Genomic DNA, 20,110 nt, shown 5'->3' with positions numbered 1-20,110 from the left:
TAGGGGGGAGTACATGAAATTTTCGAAATCGAAAAAAAATTTTTGATGCCAAAAGGCTTAGAATTGCATGAAACGTCGAGATTTAGTGTCATCTCGAAAAAAAATTTTTTTGAAAAAATCGACTTTTTGGGACTTAGAAAAAATATGAAAATTTTTCTAAGTCCCAGAAAGTTGATTTTTTCAAAAAAATTTTTTTTCGAGATGACACTAAATTTCGATGTTTTATGCAGTTTTAAGAGTTTTGGCATCAAAAAAAATTTTCGATTTTGGAAATTTCATGTACTCCCCCCTATGGTGCTTTTTCAAGATCGAAAATTGCCAAACCTTTACCACCGGGCAGCACCCCTTAAGCATGTCCGATTTAGGTCAAATTTTGCATGAAGACTTTTTTCGAGGTGCTTAAACTTTTGAGCACTAGAACTTTACGAAAATAGAGTTGATCCCAAAATTTTGGCACCCTTATATATATAAGAGCGGTAAAAATCAACGTGTTTTGTCGGTTACGTCACTTATACCATCATATATCTGGAACCAAAAGTCACAACCATTTGATCTTCGAACTTGATCAACGGCCCGACAGTAGCTTTCAAACGAGCCCAAGTTTGTTAAAATCGGATCAGCCATCTCTGATAAAATTGAGCGCGTTCAAATACAACGCTTTTTGTCGGTTACGTCACTTATACGATCATATCTCCGGAACCAAAACTCACAACCATTTGATCTTCGAACTTGATCAATAGCCCGACAGTAGCTTTCAAACGAGCCCAAGTTTGTTAAAATCGGTTCAGCCATCTCTGAGAAAATTGAGCGCGTTCAAATAGCACGATTTTTGTCGGTTACGTCACTTATACCATCATATCTCCGGAACCAAAAGTCTCAGCCATTTGATCTTCGAACTTGATCAATGGCCCGACAGTAGCTTTCAAACGAGCCCAAGTTTGTTCAAATCGGTTCAGCCATCTCTGAGAAAATTGAGCGCGTTCAAATATCTTCGAAAAGTGCACACACATACACACACACACACATACACACACACACACATACACACACACACACACACACACACACACACACAGACATTTTCCGATCTCGACGAACTGAGTCGAATGGTATATAACACTATGGGTCTCCGAGGCTCCGTTCGAAAGTCGGTTTTTCCAGCAATTCTAATACCTTTCTATAGAGAAAGGCAAAAATGAACGAACACAGAGCACAGGTTGTCAGTTAAATAGAGACCGAAATGAAAAAAAAACGCATACAGCCACAATCATAGGAGGCATAGGCGCAGTGTTAAATTGCGATAGCCTACTACGATGATTGCAGGTTCGTGCAAGTGATGCAAGTTTACAAATCTGAAGCTGGTGACGTTGATTAACTGCCTGCAGGACTCAACTTCGAAAATTGTCATTCATGCAGATTTATCTGAGCAAGCATTCAGTTTTTTGGTGGAGAATACAGTTACATTGAAACGACGGCTCTTAGCCGACTGTACACTTTGCCGATTTCATCTAGTTTTTTTTTATTGCTAATTATCTAATGAGAATTGCTCAGAGAATGGTACTTCAGAATTTATGTCAAGTAAAATTACGCATTTCAACAGTATAAAGACCATCATTGCTTTTCGGGAAGAATTTAAATCAAGGAATACAGAACTGTTGATTCTTCACCGACTTACCGGAAGGACGACGACTCATCAGACGACTTTCCGGTAAGTGTTGTGTGGAGTTGTGGTTATTTGGGACAACTTCAATACTTTTAGTTTGCTTTCATAGCTCGTTCAAGATAGTCGAAAAAATAAACCCCTCGCGACCGGGATGACAGAAACAAAGTAGTAGTAAAGCTTGCTTCATTTAGAATTGGAACAAACTTTTGCTCATATTGTGGCGCTCCTGGTGGACGGATTTGGAAGTTCTTGGCGCCCACGTGTTGGGAATTTTGTCAGCTTCACGTATGATTTTTGACATTCCGCAAATCGACTGCACTTTGTAAACAATCAACATGGAAGCCGAAAGAAGGGAAAAAATTGTGCAGATATTTGGAAAATCCATTGTGGTCTGCATCTAGGCTAGCTAAACAGCTGAAATTGCCCAGAACTACCGTATGGCGCGTTATCAAACGGTATAAGGAAACATTGACGACGATTCAGAAGCCTCAAATTAATCGTCGGAGTGGAACTGTCGACCGGAAACTGCGTGGTAAGATTTTGAAGACGATTAAGGGAAATCCTAATCTGTCGGACCGTGATTTGGCCAGAAAATTCGATGCTGCCCATAGTACCGTGAGGAGAACTCGACTCCGGGAAGGAATCAAGTCGTATCGAACTAGCAAACAGCCAAATCGGACCATAAAACAGAATAGTGTGGTTAAAATTCATGCTCGGAAACTATTTGACCAGGTGCTGACCAAGTTCGACGGGTGTCTTCTGATGGACGATGGAACCTATGTCAAGGCTGACTTCGGGCAAATCTCAGGTCGAAAATTTTACTTGGCAACGGCTTGGGGGGATGTTCCAGACAAATTTAAATTTGTTTTTGCTGACAAATTTGCAAGAAAATTTATGATTTGGCAGGGTATTTGCACCTGTGGCAAAAAACGAAAGTTTTCGTTACGAATAAGACATCGGAACTATACCAAAAAGAGTGTCTCCAAAAACAAATTTTGCCATTCATGCGATCCCTCGACCATCCCGTAATGTTTTGGCCAGATTTGGCAAGCTGTCATTACAGCAAAGTCGTTCAAGAATGGTATGCAGAGAAAGGGGTCCAGTTTGTTCCGAAAAACCTTAACCCACCCAACTGCCCCCAGTTCCGCCTTATTGAGAGATACTGGGAAATCATGAAGAGGAGAATCTAAGGCAAAGGGAAAGGTTGTCAAAGACATCAATCAGATGACGACCTGGTGGAATAAGATAGCTAATATGATGGACGAAGAAGGTGTGCGCCGCCTAATGAGCCGTGTTACAGGAAAAATTCGAGAATTCCTTCGAAACCGTGACGAATAATTTTATACGTATTTTTTCTTAAAAGTATGAAGAAAACGCTACAATTGTATAAAAAAGATCTTGAATTCAATAATAAATAACTGAAATACAGGCAGTTGTCTTTGTTCCAATTTTATCTGAAGCAAGTTTTAAGTGTTTTTTTACCTGAATACGTCTTGCTTTACTATGAGGAGCCTTTTCAAAATTCGCCCTGGTGAAGAATGAGTAGAAATGAATCTCGAGTTGCACAAAAGGCAACAACATACTTCTTTCTCTGTGCCAGCAGAAATAGGATCTGCAATTTATGATTATTTTTTTGTTTAAACCTTGTAAGATAGACAACCATAACTAAATATTTTAAAGTAGTCAGGCACAAATCAGCTCCGATGTTCAAATGGACGAGTTCACGAGAGGATAACCACGGTCGAAAATCGACCGTTTCTCCTTGTGCGTTAGACGGGACCGGACGTTGTGGTGAGGATATTCTACCAATAGCCAAAACAACATACCTTCTGCGTGGTAAAAAGCCTCAAACGTTTAAGGAGCAAGACTCTTTGCAAGCGTATGAGTAATGTCAACAATGTGTGCGTAAAAACAAATTTCGGCGCTTCTTTTCCTGATTTTAATCAATAAATCTTCCATATGGTTGAAAAATAAACCAATCAGCTCATTCTGCTTAAAATTGCAATTCAAAAAAAGCGAAAATCTTAGCGTAAAACTCTTCCGTTTTCCTTGAAACTGATCGAGAAAAATTATTTCAGTTTGAGCTTACTTTACACATTTGATTAGCAACAAACACATTCCTATATGGATTTCCTCTTGCAGAAATTAATGCGATATAAAAATTTACATACCTTCTATAAGTAAACCCGCAAAATAGGAACCTTCAATTTAACACACGAAAGGCAATGGAAATGGCATGTTGTCGTACAACTATTTATTTTTCCCGAAAACTGCTTTTGTAACAGAAAATATTTAGTTTTGTTTATTTTGTGTAACGCCATCTAATACAAATGCATTGAAGCGCAGTGTTGCTAACTTTTTTTTATTAAAGAATTAAAATCTACATTCATAAAATGTAAGCAATTTTCCATCAAACGTTGGTGAAAAATTGATCAAAACTGATATTTCATCCAAAATGTCAGGCTTAACATTCATTTGAGAATAAATTATTGTTAAAAAAGATTTTTTTATTCAATAATGTAATATAATTTTAGGCACACTGCTTAAGCTCTAAGATGCCAAGGGTATTTTATAATCTTACTTAACGACTAACTTAAAACTATAATAGTATCATTTGACTATGTCGTCTCGGGTTCTCGTAAATCGTAATGGCGATCGGCAGTGGTCGATGAATTGAGTGTTGCGTTAAAAAAGATTGTTTGAAACTGAATCGTGCAAGCCACTTTGATAAACTCGTTGCACTGCATATATGAATACATAGATCTATGACATACGTACCAAATAAATCCCGACTGGCTGACAGATTGGATTTTTTCGTATCTCACAAATCGCATAGCCTCAGTTCGTGTAGGATCTATTCTTTCTGATCCTTTCAACATTATATCAGGTGTTCCCCAAGGAAGCCATCTAGGTTCACTACTCTTCGTACTGTTCGTGAATGACCTATGTAGAGAATCATCGTCGCCTAAAGTAATGTATGCCTTGTGGATTGCTGTGCCTTACAAATGGACGTTGACAAAGTTATTGACTGGTGTGACAGAAATTGACTGGTGTGACAGAACGGTATACTCTATGATGGCTGTTCTAATTCAACGCGTTGCTGCTGTCAAAGATTTGGGCATCGTCCTTGATCGTAAGCTTCGTTTCACCGAACAATTATCTCTAGTTACGGCAAAGGTTTACGCAGTTTTGGGACTTATCAAACGCAACACCAGAGACTTTGATGACGTGTATTGCCTAAAGACAGTGTACGACGCTTTAGTACGCAGTATTTTGGAATACGGAGTAATAATCTGGGCACCCTACCACAACGTCCACATCGATCGAATCGAACGAGTTCAAAAATGTTTCATTCGATTTGCACTACGACGACTTCCATGGCAAAACCGTCTTCAATTACCTAGCTACGAAAATCGCTGCGCTCTGATTAATCTTCCTACACTACAAAACAGACGAGTTTTCCTTCAGCGACTGTTTGTCCTTCGACTTGCTATCAAATAACATCGATTGCCCAGCGCTTTTGGAGAGATTCCATTTTAATATTCCTGGAAGATCATTGCGGAGAACAGACTTTCTTCGATGATCAGTCCATCGCACACAGTACGGTCAAAACAATCCTATGGATGTTTGTTGTCATCGCTTCAATAGTGTTTATCATTTATTTGATTTTACAATGAACAAAAACGCTTTTAAAATTAAAATATTAATGTTAGGTTAATGATAGTAGTTGTATAGTAATAGTCTGTGCGATAATTTTATTTTAATCGAAAACAAATTTAAATAAAAAAAATGTACGTAATACACAAATTACCAACATAAGTTAACTGGTTTTACTCTTGATTCTTAAGTTGTGGTTTCATTCGCTTTTCGGACGTCGTGGCAAGCAGTCGCCTTGAGCCAGCAGCAGCAAAACAGACCTTCTGTGTAGTATAAAGCCTTTAACTTTAGGTTTAGAATTTAGTCCCAGAATACAGGTTCAAAAGTTAGAACTAAGACTCTGGAACTGAATCCTAACTCTCGATTCTGGAATTATATTTTCGGAACTGGTTTCTTGACTAGAACTTTGAACGGAAGTGCTTCAAGTTCGGAATTCGTAATCAAGAATTCTCATTTCGGAACAAAATTCAGAATTCTTAAACAAAGTTCAAAATATAAATTCCATATCTGGATTTTAGAACAACATTTTAGATCTAAACTCCGAATCCGAATTTTGAAATTAACTCCTTAACCTGAATTTAATTCCTGAATTCAGTTTTCGAGTTTAGCTCATAAATTCAGTTTCAGAATGTAGTTCCTATAACCAGTTTCTGAGTTCATTTTCCGAAATCAGATTAAGCATGCTGAAATTGAATTCGGTATGTGGACACAGAAACTAGATTTTGGATCTGAATTCAGCCTAATTTAACCTAAATTTATCGAAATTCGATGAGTCATGTGAGAAAATGGAGCGTTTAGAAATGAAGTAAGGTTAGTCATCACTACGGCACATATCCGAACCGAAAGTGTCCGATATTTGATCTTCAAACTTTGTAACTACACTTGCAAACATTTTCCGATCTCGTCGAGCTGAGTCGAATGGTATTTTATACTACGGATCTCCGATGATCCGATCTAAAGTCGGTTTTCCCAGCCTTTCTACATATATATTTTCCATATAGAAAAGGCAAAAAGGTTACCCTGTATGCGATGCTCCACTTCAGAACCATTAATGGTTTCAACGTTTCGTCGTAATTTTTGTGTTTTCTATAGGACCGTTAAAATATTTCTACCAATATAAGTGTTTTTGCCGAGGAACGACAATCTGTTCTTGTTAGTTCATTAATTAAATACAGTATTCTTGAAGAAAACGATTAATTTTGCTTTGTTTGGCATGACATTTGTGCCCAACGAAGGAGAAACTGAAAAATGCTACATAAGCGGTTCATTCTCGCTCTAAGAAAAGTACGGGTGTGTAATGTCAGAGACATAACTAGGTGTCGTGAATACGAATAAAACTGGCATGATTTTTTTATACTTTCGAATTCGAATTGATAGTTGATCGATTGTGTGAATTGTGAAACTTTCCCCCTTTTCACTACTAGAATTTTAAACGATGCACCTAGACTAAAGTACAGATTAGTTACATTAAACATTCTGAGACACAATTGAATATTATGTAATAAACAGTATAGTTCTCTATAATAGAATAATGGTGGCTCTGAATAGAACCTTTTATGAAAGCGTTCGCGATGGAGAGTGACGAGTTGAGTTGGAATTCCGATGGATACCGTGTACAGGATTCATTTCTGTCTTTTAGACTTAGCAGCTCTGCTGTATGACGCGCAATCACTCTTGTTTGAATTGAAACTAGCTTTGCGAGCAAACCGCAACACATTCGCTTGCAGTGCCACATGATGCCAAACTGAATCAATTTTTCTTAAGAGGTTTCTTTTTGTGTGATTTCGTTTGTAGCTTTTTCACAAATGGACGGTTCCAACGGCTACACATATAGGCACTTATAGAATTACGTCGATTTGTATATTTCATTGAAAGAAACTATCAAAATGCTGCATAGGATTCATTTCTGCCTTTTAGAAGGACCAAATTGCATTTTTGAACGATTTTGTCAACATGTGACCTGAATATCAGATGTCTGTCAAAGGTGAGTCCTAGATAGATAACTTCGTCGGACCATTGGATGACCTCATCACCGAATCGTATTCGGCATTCGTCTGATGGAACAAGTTTTGGAGATCTTGAATGTGGAAACAAGATGACCTGAGTTTTTGCTGCATTGATCACAATTTTCCAGCTTGTAAAATATTTCGTTAAAGCGTCCAGACCTGTCTGTAGTTCATTCTTCAGAGCATTAATGACACGACCTTTGTAAAGAATGGCAGTATCATCAGCAAATTGTGACAGAACACCACCACCCGGAAGAGGTGGGATGTCTGATGTAAAAATGTTGTATAGAATGGGACCTAGGATACTTCCCTGGGGTACACCAGCAGGAATAGTAAATCTTTCTGAAAGTGCATTATTCAGAGAAACCTGGAATGCTCTAGCTGCAAGATAATTTTTGATAATTTTAGTAAGATACATGGGAAAATTATTATCGAATGCTTTTTCAATATCCAATATTGCCATGGCAGTCGTTTTGAACACTGATTTGTTTTGCTGGATGACGTTAACCCTTGTGAGTTGGTGGATGGTGGATCTTCCTTTCCGGAACCCAAACTGTTCTTCCAGAAATATATCCTGTTCATCTGCGAAAGCAAGAATTCGCCTTTGTATTGACTTTTCAAACAGCTTGGATAGGGCAGAGAGTAAGCTGATGGGCCGATAGCTCTTGGAAAAGGAAGGATCTTTCCCCGGTTTCAAAACTGGGATAACTTTAGCTAACTTCCACTTTGAAGGGAAGTAACCAAGCACCCAGCACCTGTTAAAAATTTTAGCTAAGAAGACAAATGAGCGAGTACTCAAATGTTTCAGCTAAATGTTGAATGTGTTGTCGAAACCGGGGGCCTTCATATTTTTGGATTTTTTCACAAAAGCCATCAGCTCATTCGCAGTGACTCTACTTTCCTCCGGAACCAAGCTGTCTGATTGGTCAACCTCAGCTACGCTATCAGCAACTGCTCTTTCATGTGGACTAACAATGTTAAGTCCTAAATTGTGAGAACACACAAACTGCTGGCCTAGCGCATTTGCCTTCTCTACTGGTGTGATTAAAGATATTCCTTCAGCTGCGTCCTGGGGTGATCAGAGGAGGAATAGGCTTCGGTTTTTTCTTAAGCACCTTCGTTAAGGACCAGAAGGGCTTTGAATGTGGGAGAATTTCTCGAAGCTTTTGCTGGAAGTTCCTGTTGCGAAGCTCAGATATTCTTTTCCTGGATTATCCTAGTTAAGTTGTTATAAGAAGTCTTCCTATCTAGGATGCCAGTTCGTTGATACTGCCTCCGGTAGATATTCCGAAGTCGGATGAGTTTCTTGGTGACACTGTCGATTTGAAGAGAGGAACTCGGCATATGTTGTACTGGAACCGTCCTATCACGAGCGACTGTGATTGAATGCTGGAAGGAAGATAGGGCCGCATCGATTTCCATCGGGGAATCTAGTGGAACATTGATATTAATATGTTGGTCGGCGATTTGTTGAAATTGGACCCAATCGGTGCGATAATAGTTCCTCCGAGGTTGAATAGTCACTGTTTCTGGTGAAGATCCCAACGTCAATATTACTTTTAAAGTGGTCAGAAGAGAGCTCGTTGAAGACAACCGGAGAGCTGCCTATGGCGATGTTGCTGATGAATATATCCAAAATGGAATGAACTCCCGATCTGGAAAGTCGCGTTGGTTGATTCGGAGCGAAGATGTTGTATTGTCCAGCTTCGTAATCTTCGGCAAGTACGAATCCGTTTCGATTCTGTCTTCTGTTTCCCCACAAATCATGCCGTGCGTTCAGGTCCCCAGCAATGATGAATTTGTTCTGCCGTCGAGTGAGCATAGCCAGATCTCGCTTCAATGTTGCACACGTACCATCTCGAAGATTGGTTTGTTTGGGGCAGTATGCTGCAATGATGATGATGGCTCCCATCGTCGTTGTAATCTCAATTCCGATGGCTTCTATGAGTTGCAATTTAAAGGCTGACAGAAGCCTGTGCTGAATGGATCGTTTAATGGCAATGGCAACTCCCCCTCCTCTGGTAGTTGCCCTGTCGAGCCTGTGAATCCTGTAATTGGAAATAAAAATAGAAATTTCAGGTTTAAGATGAGTTTCAGTTAAAATAGCAATATCGGCATTCTTCTCTTGAAGAAAGTCGGACAATTCAGCAGTTTTGCTCCTGAGTGAGCAAGCATTCCAATTTACTATAACCAACTCATTATATTGCATATTCGATGATGAATTTGCCTAAGGCGTTGATTTGATCTAACCGCGTTCTGCAGTTTCGTAGTTTTGTTGTCATTGTTTCAAAAATGACGATCAGTTGTTCAGCAGATTATAAATCACCAGAGTCATCCTTTGCTTGTGGTTGATTATTGCCCCATCCAGGAGGGATTCTTGAGGAAGATTCTTTTTGAGATCCAGCGGCTGAAGTCTTTGGATTGCTGCGAGGAAGTGGCGGCAAATTCGGAATATCCCTCTTCGGTGGGAGCCGTGGGAAATTAACTTCATCCTTCTGTGGAACATTCTTGCGCGTTGATTGTTTGCGGTACGCCTGTTGTCGAATTTTTGTGAACTCAGCACGTTTGGGACACGATTTGCTGGTAGATGGATGGTCGCCATCACAGTTCACACATTTTACAGCGATTTCATCTAGAATCGTTGGTATTGTGTGGTTCGGCACATTTCCCGCACCGACTTTTCATGTGGCAATTCCTCGCTCCATGGCCGTAGTTTAAACAGTTCGTGCACTGTGTGACATCTCGATGTACCGGTTTATACTTTTGCCATTCGATAATTATGTGAAATAACAATTTAATCGTTTTCAGTTGACTCATGGTGATGGAACCCTTCTCCAGATGAATCAGGTACAGTTGATCACTAAACTTTTTGTCCGTATTATGTCGTTTCATTTTAAACACCGTCATAGGCTTTAGATGATCGATTTTCAACCACGATTTTCCTCTTATAACGTTCAGTTGAAGATATGTACCTGGCTACCACAAAATCGTCGTCGTTGTACGAAAAACTCGAGCGAAAGTAGAGTTTTTCGTGTTGTTTTCAAAGTTTGAGAAAACTTAATTTTTGAGTTGTTTTTGGTTATATTATCCTAAATTCCTGATCATATTTTTGATGAAATTGTGAAGGAATTATGTTGCTGCCATTAATACAAGTCGAGATATTCACGATTAAGTTCTGCCCATTCTTTCATATGGCTAATTTTGAAAAGGCACCCCATAGTAAAGTAAGTTGTATTCACGACAAAATTATCCCAGACACAGGACTCGAACCGTCAACCTTTTCCATTGCGTAAAAATCGTTCTACCAATTAAATCACTCTGGATGTGGGGAAACACAAGCTTAAAAGGAAAACCCGATTATATAGAGCTTCGATCAGTCCTGTGTTTTATAGCGTTTGTTATCGGAATCGGAATGCTACTCTGCTATACAGTTTTACCCCATTGAGTAGTCTCATTCAACAGTTTAGTAGCGGGCCGCTAAAAGGGATACAATTTGCATACTTTAACCGACGCTAATTTGCATCAGGAAAAAAAACCGGTCCTAATTGGTTAAACCTTCTAAAGATCTTGACGAATCTCTCCACGGGTTCTGTCTTATTCCATCAGCCCCAGATCCAGTCACCCTCCTTAGCCATGATTTATAGTCGGAAGAATGTAAATTTCGGTCCTCTTCTTGTTTTATTTTTTTTATATTTTTATTATTCTCCTACAGCTACTGTACCTGGGCGCCTACCGAGAAGTCCCGTTAAGATCAGGGACAGCATCATGATAACCAGACCCAAGTCTGCCAAGACCAAAACCGGGCAATAAATCTAGATGAAAATTGACCTGCTATGATTACAGCAGAGATTTAGTCAGCGCTTGTAATTTTTTTTGTTTCTTCAGTACGCCTCCTATTACCTGAAATTTGAATTTTCCTCAACGATGAGACACACCGCCTACTGCTTTAAAGCGGTTTATTTTTCGTCGCGCGGCCGACATCGCTCACAATTAGCATTAGAGAAACGAATGAAGAGATGGCACCTTTTCCAGCATTAACAAAACCGGAAAGCATTTTCCAACCGAGTGTACGTGGGAGGGGAGGGGCGTACAAAACAAACGTCATGAGTGCGTATTGTCCCCCCGGCCTCCTCCCCCGTCTTCTAGCATCGTCAAGCCAGCAAGGAGTGAGAATGTGCAAATATGCAACCAACCGGAGGATTTTTACACGAAACTTTTTCCCCTATCTCACTTTTTAAAGTTTCAAAGTATGTTTGTGGATGATGAGGATTGAGGGCTTGTTTACTGTTTTGCAGCCTAAAAGGAGGAGTACGAGAAGTGACTTGGCCACTTCACCGAAGAAGTCATTAAACGTTTGAAAACATGGACTGTTTTTGCCAGTTTCCTTCCGTACGACGACATTGTTTCAAGCTTAGCAGCGCGCGTGTTGGCAAGATTAGCCCGCGCGAGTGTCCTCAAGAACTGAGCTGAGAACCTGCTTTCCTTTTGTTCGTAGTGACATATATATTTTTTTGCCGCTGTTGTTGTTTTGAGTGATGGGCTTTCTAAGCTTTTCTGTAACTGTCACAAGTGTGTCGTCTCCCAAAGTAGGCCTTGAGAGCTCAGTTTTTCACACCATCAAAGCGAACAGAACAAGCCTGTGAGGAATGTGATCGAAGTAAAAAGTTTGGCAACACGGATTTGAGTTGTTTATCAAAGAGGTTGGCAAACATTCGGACGGTAGTGTCACCAGTGCAACTTTTCTTCTCCTCTTGGATGCTTGCCAGGGTGCCGACGACGACGACGATGTGATTCAGGCCGGAAGAATGCAATAATTTTATCGTACTTTTCCTAGTGCGGGGGAGAGAGTGGGGGGGTTGTTGTCAGTGCTTTGGGGCAAAAGTTGACGGGGCGAGAGACGGGATGTTGCATTCCATTCACCACGATTCATACACAGCTCTATGGAACTGAAGCAGATGGGAGGAAGGAATTCTGCCGATTGGCAGTCACTAGAGAAACTTTTACCGGCACTTGAGTGGCTATCGGCGATGGCATTTTTACTGCCAAAGTCTGTCGGATTATCGGAAAATTATTATAGTTTGAAGGTTGTGTCGATGTCGAAGTTGCACCGTAGATCAACCTCGGAAAGCATAATTCACTGCATACTTTGAGGAGGGAAAATTATTCCATATTTTAAGACCAAATGCCGGCAAATGCGCACAGGGTGTTCGTTTTGTGAAGAGATTCAACTGATGAGCTTTTGAATGAAAATGCATTCGGTCGATTGATTTTCCATCCACTGGTCTTGTCCTAGACCTACATTGTATCATCTCATTGTTAGATAAACTGTAGCAAGTTCTCCCGAAAAGCTATCTCAAAATTTAAAACTTAGGCAAAATAATGCATGCACGAGGCATTACACGTTGTGTTAAAATTAGTGAATACCGAAACTTTGCAGTAGCAGCTTGACCTTCATACCGAAGTCGTTATGTACGTCTCATCTTCAGCAGTGATTATGACAGATGCCATAGTGCTTTTAGGTTAAAGAATTCAATATAACATTTTTTCATTTCGGTTCTTCTAATCTTCATGAATATTGGCATTCTTTTAAAGGATGTCCTCGATCAGAAAATATGTACTTTCCCCTCGCTCGATTTCATAGCAAGAATCGACGATGGCTTGGTGGCTCCTTTCTCGTCCTGCGATCAAATTGAGAAAAAAAAACAAGATAATTTTAATCTAACTATTCCGGATGGTTTTTGGGCTAGCGGTCCCAGGACACCCCGTCGCAAGCATAATTATTATATCAGAGCAACGTCGCTTGCCCTAAACTTCTGCAAACTTCCTAACCTTCACGGGTTTCATTTTCCAAACCCAAATTCTGCCTTCATGCTACTGCCTGCTGCTGCATCGGCTTGGCGAGTGTCGTCTTGATTCACAGCAATTTAAAACGGGGCTGGTTGGGTTCTGCTAAATTTAATTCAGACAGGGGAGAAAAACTTCGGCATCGCTACAACCCAGAATAAATCATTTGCGTAACAAACTCGGAAAGATTTCAAACTTTCTCTATGCAGCGATTTCTAGTCATATTTTCATTCGATGAGAAATTTTTGGCAAAATTATGTGGAAGAACTAAATTGTAAATTTTCCTGACAATACAAGTTTACAGGTTCCGGTTCTTTAAATTATTGTTTGCGCTAAATCAATCCGTTTCTCCGAAATCGCATCTATAATTCGAATGAAATGCAATGGCACGAGTCGAATTTTTCGAGGCTGACGGACTGAGTATAACATTTAAAAAAAACCTGTTTTAATCCACCTAGAGGTGTAATGATGCCTTTCTCACGGCTCACATATTCTCAAATATAAATGTGTGGTATTCCTAAAAATAATGTTCTTTGATTCTTAAAATACAAAAAGGTTTGTCCATAATCTAGTATAACCTACAGAGTGAGACAGTACTCAGGTCGGTTATGCCATCTCTGAGGAAACGAAAAGAGGTACTTCCGAAACCGGAATCTGGGAACCGGTATAAGTGAAGTATAAGTCGTTCATCAAAAATCCAATAAAAAGGAGAGCCAAATTAATGTTTGGCCATCTACTGACAATGACTACCGATTGGAAAAGTTTTGAGGCGAGCTTAAACATTATTTTACTTTTTATTTCCGGTGCTTCCGCAATCAGAAAACGAGATCCAGCTTAGCCGGAATCAAGTTGTTACACCGAAAGCCGTTTCGCCGAATGCCATTTCCCCGAAAGCCATTTCGCCGAATCCTGAAATCGTCTTAAAATCGTAATTAGAATAGATTTAAAATAAATACAAATGAAAGATCATAGTGTTAACGCCCGTTTTGTTGACCTGCAATTGTACTTCTTGATTGATTCTTGTACTCTTGAATAAAGATTGATTCATGAACCTCAGAACGGAGTTCCCAAGAAAATTTGTTGACTATTAGCTACTAAGTATCAAAGCAATTGCGTAGGTGTATCTACCAGGCAAATGTATGTGGTATTTTCCATTTATTAAGTGAAAATGAAAAAATATCAAATGCGGCTACGCGACATCGTTTTAGTTCATGTGCTGTCCGACCTCGCTACCGCCCGTTCGGACCTAACTAAAGCAAAGAAACCTAGTTTTGAGTAGACCGGGCAAACGAGGCGATTACAGGTTTGTATGCAAGAGGCCAGCTGGCTTGGCTTCGGTTATGTGGCTGCTTCACATCAGTTATACAGGAGACATGACCCTTTCGGCGAGATGGCCCTTTCTGGCTTTCTGCGAAATGACCCGCTCCCGTTTGGTTGTCCATTGACAATGGCTACCGATTGCAATAGTTTCGAGGCAAATTAAGAATTTTTTTAAGTGTTGTTTCGCCAGTGACGGTATCTAATTTTTAAAACACTTCACCATATAAACCGGAACCGGAAGTCGGATCCGGATGAAATTTGGAAGTTTTATATGGGACTTTGAGACCCTTCATTTGAATCTAAGTTTGATGAAATCGGTCACGCCATCTCTGAGAAAAGTGAGGAAGTAATTTGAGATGAGAATTTTTCACTAATTAATCAAAATAAAATTCAGGAACCTTGTATAGGACAATTATACTTTTAATTTGTATTTGAGTTTGTGAGAACCGGTTCAGCCGTCTCTGTGCAAAGTAAGTGCACTTATTTTAATTTTTTTTGCACACATCACCCTGTAATACCGGAACCGGAAGTCGAATGGTTTATGACACTCGGACCTCCGGGCCTCGGTTCTACATGAGAAAGGCAAAAATGCATAGGGGAATGCACAGTAAACAAAAAACTAGGAGATGATCCTGCGATGTTTAAGTTTGCTTTTATGGACAAATTTGCCAAAAAAAACTGATGATTTGACAAGGCTTTTGCAGCTGCTGAACAAAGATCAAAGTGTTCGTGTCGAATAAGGCGATGTACTCGAAGCAGTACAAGAAAGAATGCCTCAAACATCACGTACTACCTTTCATCAAAGCCCATGAAGGTGTCGTGAAGTTTTGGTAAGATTTGGCGAGTTGCCACTACAACCGGGAAGCCATCCCGGTGGTATCGCGATAATAAAGTAGATTTCATCAATAAAACATAAATCCAAAGGTGCCAAGAAAGTTGACTCCAAAAGCGTTTGATGTAAGAAATCAAGAAGAAAGTGCGAATTTTCATTAGAACCGAAGAGGAATAATTTGTATTGATATTTTTCCCTAAAGTACAGTGAATTACCCTTGTTTTGATGTATTACCCATATTTGTACGACAACTTGTTACCGAGATACAGATGAATTTATTATTCCGTATTCTAAATTGGCATAGCTTTATTTATTTCATTATAAAAAATTAAAAAAAAAACAACATTCCTAGTAACTGTATGTACGTTTGCAATAGTTCCAAATAAATTTCAATCAGGAAAAAGACTTGAATTCGATGTAATAGAAGCTACATGAACTTGAATTGTAATTATTACGAAGGTCGCTTCATGAATTTGCTGTGCGTCTTTTGTCATTCTGTATAAATTACCCATAATTCAAGTTGAAAAAATCTAAAACTTGTAACCTTGAAAATTCTGGAATTGATTAAAAGCACATGCATATCGATTTTTAGTTTTTGCGTTTCGCCTTCCAGATATCTCCAAAGCCCCTGAATAACACACAAAGTTTTTTTCTTCCGGCACTTCGGTACAAAAAGTGTGTATGTAAAACGTATCAACTTCAATCTGCTTAGCGGTTTATGTTGAACTATTGATTGACATTGAAAGTTCAATGTAAACTGCTAATGCACTTAATATTAGTCGATTTAATATTAGTCGATTAAACGAATCGTAAAAATAAGAAAATGGTCATGTGCACTTAGCACAAACCGGTACCCATGAGATACCAAAATCCCTAAATGATACGTTTTTTCTGTTTTCTGATTTGTTCCCTTAAAAGTTTTACTGTTTAGTACACATATTCATCTCATCTTATTTTCTACAATCTGTTCATATTTAAACCTTATCATTGTTTTTTTTTTATTTTGTCTTATTTTATCCCATTATTTATTATTTTGAATCTTTTCACCCTTTCATCTATTTACCTTTAATATTTATCGTTTTAGTATTTCCGTTCCGAGTTCCCTTCACCCAATTTTATGTCTGCTTTACTCTTAAACCTTTTCATTTTTCAATTTTCTAATGTTATAATTTTATCTGTTAATCTTGCCATTGTTATCGTTTACTACCGACCAAAATTTACTATCAAAACTTTTCTGTCTTTCTCTATAGAAAAGTTACAGACTTGCTGGAAAATCCCACTTTCGTTTGGAACCTCGAAGATCCTAGTGTTATCTACCATTCGGCTAAGCTCGAAGATTTATTCTATAGGCTCAATTTTCTCGGAGATTGTTGAATCGATTTCCATAAGCTCATTCATTTAAAAGCTACTATTGAATTGTGGAACAAGCTCGAAGATCTGACAAGTGGCTGACACTTCCAGTTCCGGAGATATGATCGTAGAAGTGACGCAAACGACAAATAGCACAATTTTCTATACGCACATATTAATCAGATTTGATCAGTAGCATCTCCGGAACCGGAAGTTCGAATGTATTATTTTCAATACATTTGGTTCAAGGAATGTTGCCGAATATGTAACGTAACGAGAGTTACAAGGAAATTTTGACCGGGCTTTATTTTTCATAAGTAAAAAAAGGTCTCACCATCTATCGTCTGGAGCGTAAATATCTGACAATATCTGGTAAAATTTGTGAAAGCTGGGAAAAGCTCTGGTTAGTTAGAGTGTCTGGCGAAGCGAGAAAAATCTGGCATTTGCCAGATAATTCTGGAAACCGGGCAACGCTGGACGTAACCGCTGAAGCATACTTTTGTTATCTACCACAATGAATTTGTATCAAAAATGAACCGAAATTCGCGTTAGAATTTATTTCAATATACAACAAATGTTTTTATAGGCGGGAAGAAATGGCATCACTGGGAGTACGGAGCGGTGTCTGTTTCGCTTGAGAAAACTGAAACTGATTCAGGGTAGTTTCATCAAACAAACATTTTTCACGAAACTGTGTTGGGTTCACAATTAGCATCGGGGGTTTGAGCAAAGCTGATATTAAAGCCAGATTCGAAACTGACTTGATTTTCAGTTCAACTTCGTTGAAACTAGGTTCGAAACTAGCCTCAAAAACAAACTGGGTTAGGTTTGACATGAAGCAAAAACGACAAGTGTTGCTCTTAAAAAATAAGGCAGATTTCAATCTGTATCAAACGGCTTATAGTAAAGTAATTGATCGAAACCGTTATTTTGAGTGATAGTGCAGCTATGGCAAGTGTGCGTCGTTTAGTGAGAACTGTTAAAAGTGTCATTTATTGAATAATGCTGATTCGCGACACTAAAAAATGTTCAAGTGACGGATACTGCGAATTTCTCGCCCAAAATTAAATGATTTCAACCAATCGATGCGCCATCTGTTAAGAATAGTTGTGTTGTTGTTGTAAATTTTGAAACTTATTTCTTATTTTCCGTTTTGTTATATCGACTTTATTCTTTCGTCACGCGTTGCTTTTCCCATATAGAAAGGATATGCAATCACTGTGAAATTCGTCTTGAATTGCTGTGAGCCAGAGTTCCGAGTGTCATATACCATTCCGATCAGTTTGTCGAGATATCAAAATACCTATGTGCGGATGTGCAAAAAATATGCACTTGATTTTTTTCGGAGAAGACAGAACCGGATTTTGCAAACTTCGATTTGTATGGAAGGTCTAACTTTTTCATAGTACGCTATTGAATTTTATCCGGATCCGTCTTCCGTTTTCAGAGTTATAGGTTGTTATGTGCAAAAAAATATGCACTCAATTTTCTCAGAGAAGACTGAACCGATATAAAAAAAACTTAGAATCGAATGAAAGGCTTTACAATCTCATCGAATGCTGTTGAATTTCATTCGGATTGAACTTCCGGTTCCGGAATTGTAGGATGATATGTTAGATATTTTGGTATGCATACCGGAAACCAGAAACAGTAATCAAAACTGTTTCAAATTGAGTTCGTTTTAGTTGTTTGCCAAACGAACCACTTTTGGCTATATCAGCTCCTAGTTCCCGGTTTCGGAAGTACAGGAAATAGTGGTCTAAAACTCCGTAAATGGAACGGACTTTGTTCTTAACGGAACGGAATGTATGGACGCACTTTGATTTCGCTGTAAATAATTCACAAGTGTTAGATATTCAAATTTTGTTCGATATACTGATAATATTAGACTACAAAAACAGAATATTATTCTCAACATTTGCTAGTTAGCCATTGTAGACTAGCTGGCGCACCTTCTTGCGAACGTTCCTCAATAAATTCCGTACAGATTTCTTGGCGACAAGTTTAGACACTTTTTTCCAATCTTTTTCGAACTGTTGAATGGTTTCGGCTGCCGAGACATGTTTCCTAAGATGTGCCTTCGTTAATGCCCAAAATTCCTTAATTGGTCGAAGTTGTGGGCAATTTGGTGGATTCATGTCTTTTGGGACGAAAGTGACATTTTCGGTAGTATACCATTCTACCGTTGATTTCGAGTAGTGGCAAGAAGCAAGATCTGGCCAGAAGACAACAGGATCCTTGTGGCTTCGAATCATGGGTAGAAGTCGTTTTCGTAAACATTCCTTGATGTATATTTCGCTGTTCATTGAAGTAGTGGTGATGAAGGGTTTCGAAATCTTACCGCAGCTACAAATTGCTTGCCAGACCATAGCTTTCTTACCAAATTTTTCGACTTTATTCAATGTCTAGGACTGGTTTAACCGTTGCCCTTATCGCACCGTATAATATTGTGGTCCCGGCAAGGATTTGTAATCGAGTTTCACGTAGGTTTCGTCGTCCATGATTATGCAGTTCAAATTTCCAGCAAGAATCGTATTGCACAGCTTTCGAACCCTCGGCCTGATCGATGCTTCTTGTTTCGGACTACGTTTTAATTGATTCTGCTTCTTATAGCTTCAAAGATTCAAACGTTCTTTAGCACGAAGAACATTTGACTTTTTTGGCTACATCCCGAACTGAAACCTCCTTCTTTTGCTCGAACGTCTTCAGTATACGTTTATCCAACTGAGGGTTAGCAGGACCTTTTTTTCGACCCGTTTTCGATTTGTCCTCAAAAGTGTTATCCTCACCGAACTTCCTGATTGCATTTCGCACGACTTTTTCACTTACTCCTTCCATTTTTGCTATCTTTCTCAGTGACAGTCCGCGTTCTGTGCAACATTTTTCGACGTTGTTCTGCTGAAGTCCACGCATTTCGAAACAAACTAATGAAAACGAATAAACAACTGCACAAGTGGTGAGAGAAGAGTGTAATCAACAGGACGCAGTCATAAAAATTGACAGATTCTGAACCATTGCGAAATGGCAGCGGTTTTCAATTGCGTTCATACTTTCTGGGACAGTCTTTAGTACATGTATTCTTTGTAACTTTTTTAACTTTTTTTATTCTCATCGTAGAGGTTTTTAACCTTGTTGTGGTCATACACCTCTTCAGCTAAAAAAAGTCTGACCCTATGTGCTGGAGTTGGGAATCGAACCCCAGACAGATTGCGTGGAAGGCATCGACTTATTTATCACTCTATAGCTGTTCCCTTTTTTGAGCTACACAGAAAAAAAAATATTTATTTTACAGATGACAGAATTCTACAAACGATACATTTCACAACTATTTGATTTTTCAAATGGCGCAATATTCCACTCGCACAGAATTTTACACGCTTCGAGTGTAATTTATACTCGGCTAACAAGTGCCGCTGTATGGATTTATATGTATCAATT

General features: G+C 39.0%; 1 protein-coding gene across 4 annotated transcripts in view; it reads left to right on the top strand.

Moving 5' to 3' along the window:
- The window catches only part of LOC131426486 (uncharacterized), a 570,323-nt gene that overhangs the window by 212,616 nt on the left and 337,597 nt on the right, over positions 1–20,110 (top strand). The gene's annotated exons all lie outside the window — the stretch shown is intronic.

The sequence above is a fragment of the Malaya genurostris genome, chromosome 1, assembly GCF_030247185.1.
Source record: "Malaya genurostris strain Urasoe2022 chromosome 1, Malgen_1.1, whole genome shotgun sequence".
Classification (NCBI taxonomy): domain Eukaryota; kingdom Metazoa; phylum Arthropoda; class Insecta; order Diptera; family Culicidae; genus Malaya; species Malaya genurostris.
This window is presented reverse-complemented; position numbering and strand designations above follow the sequence as displayed.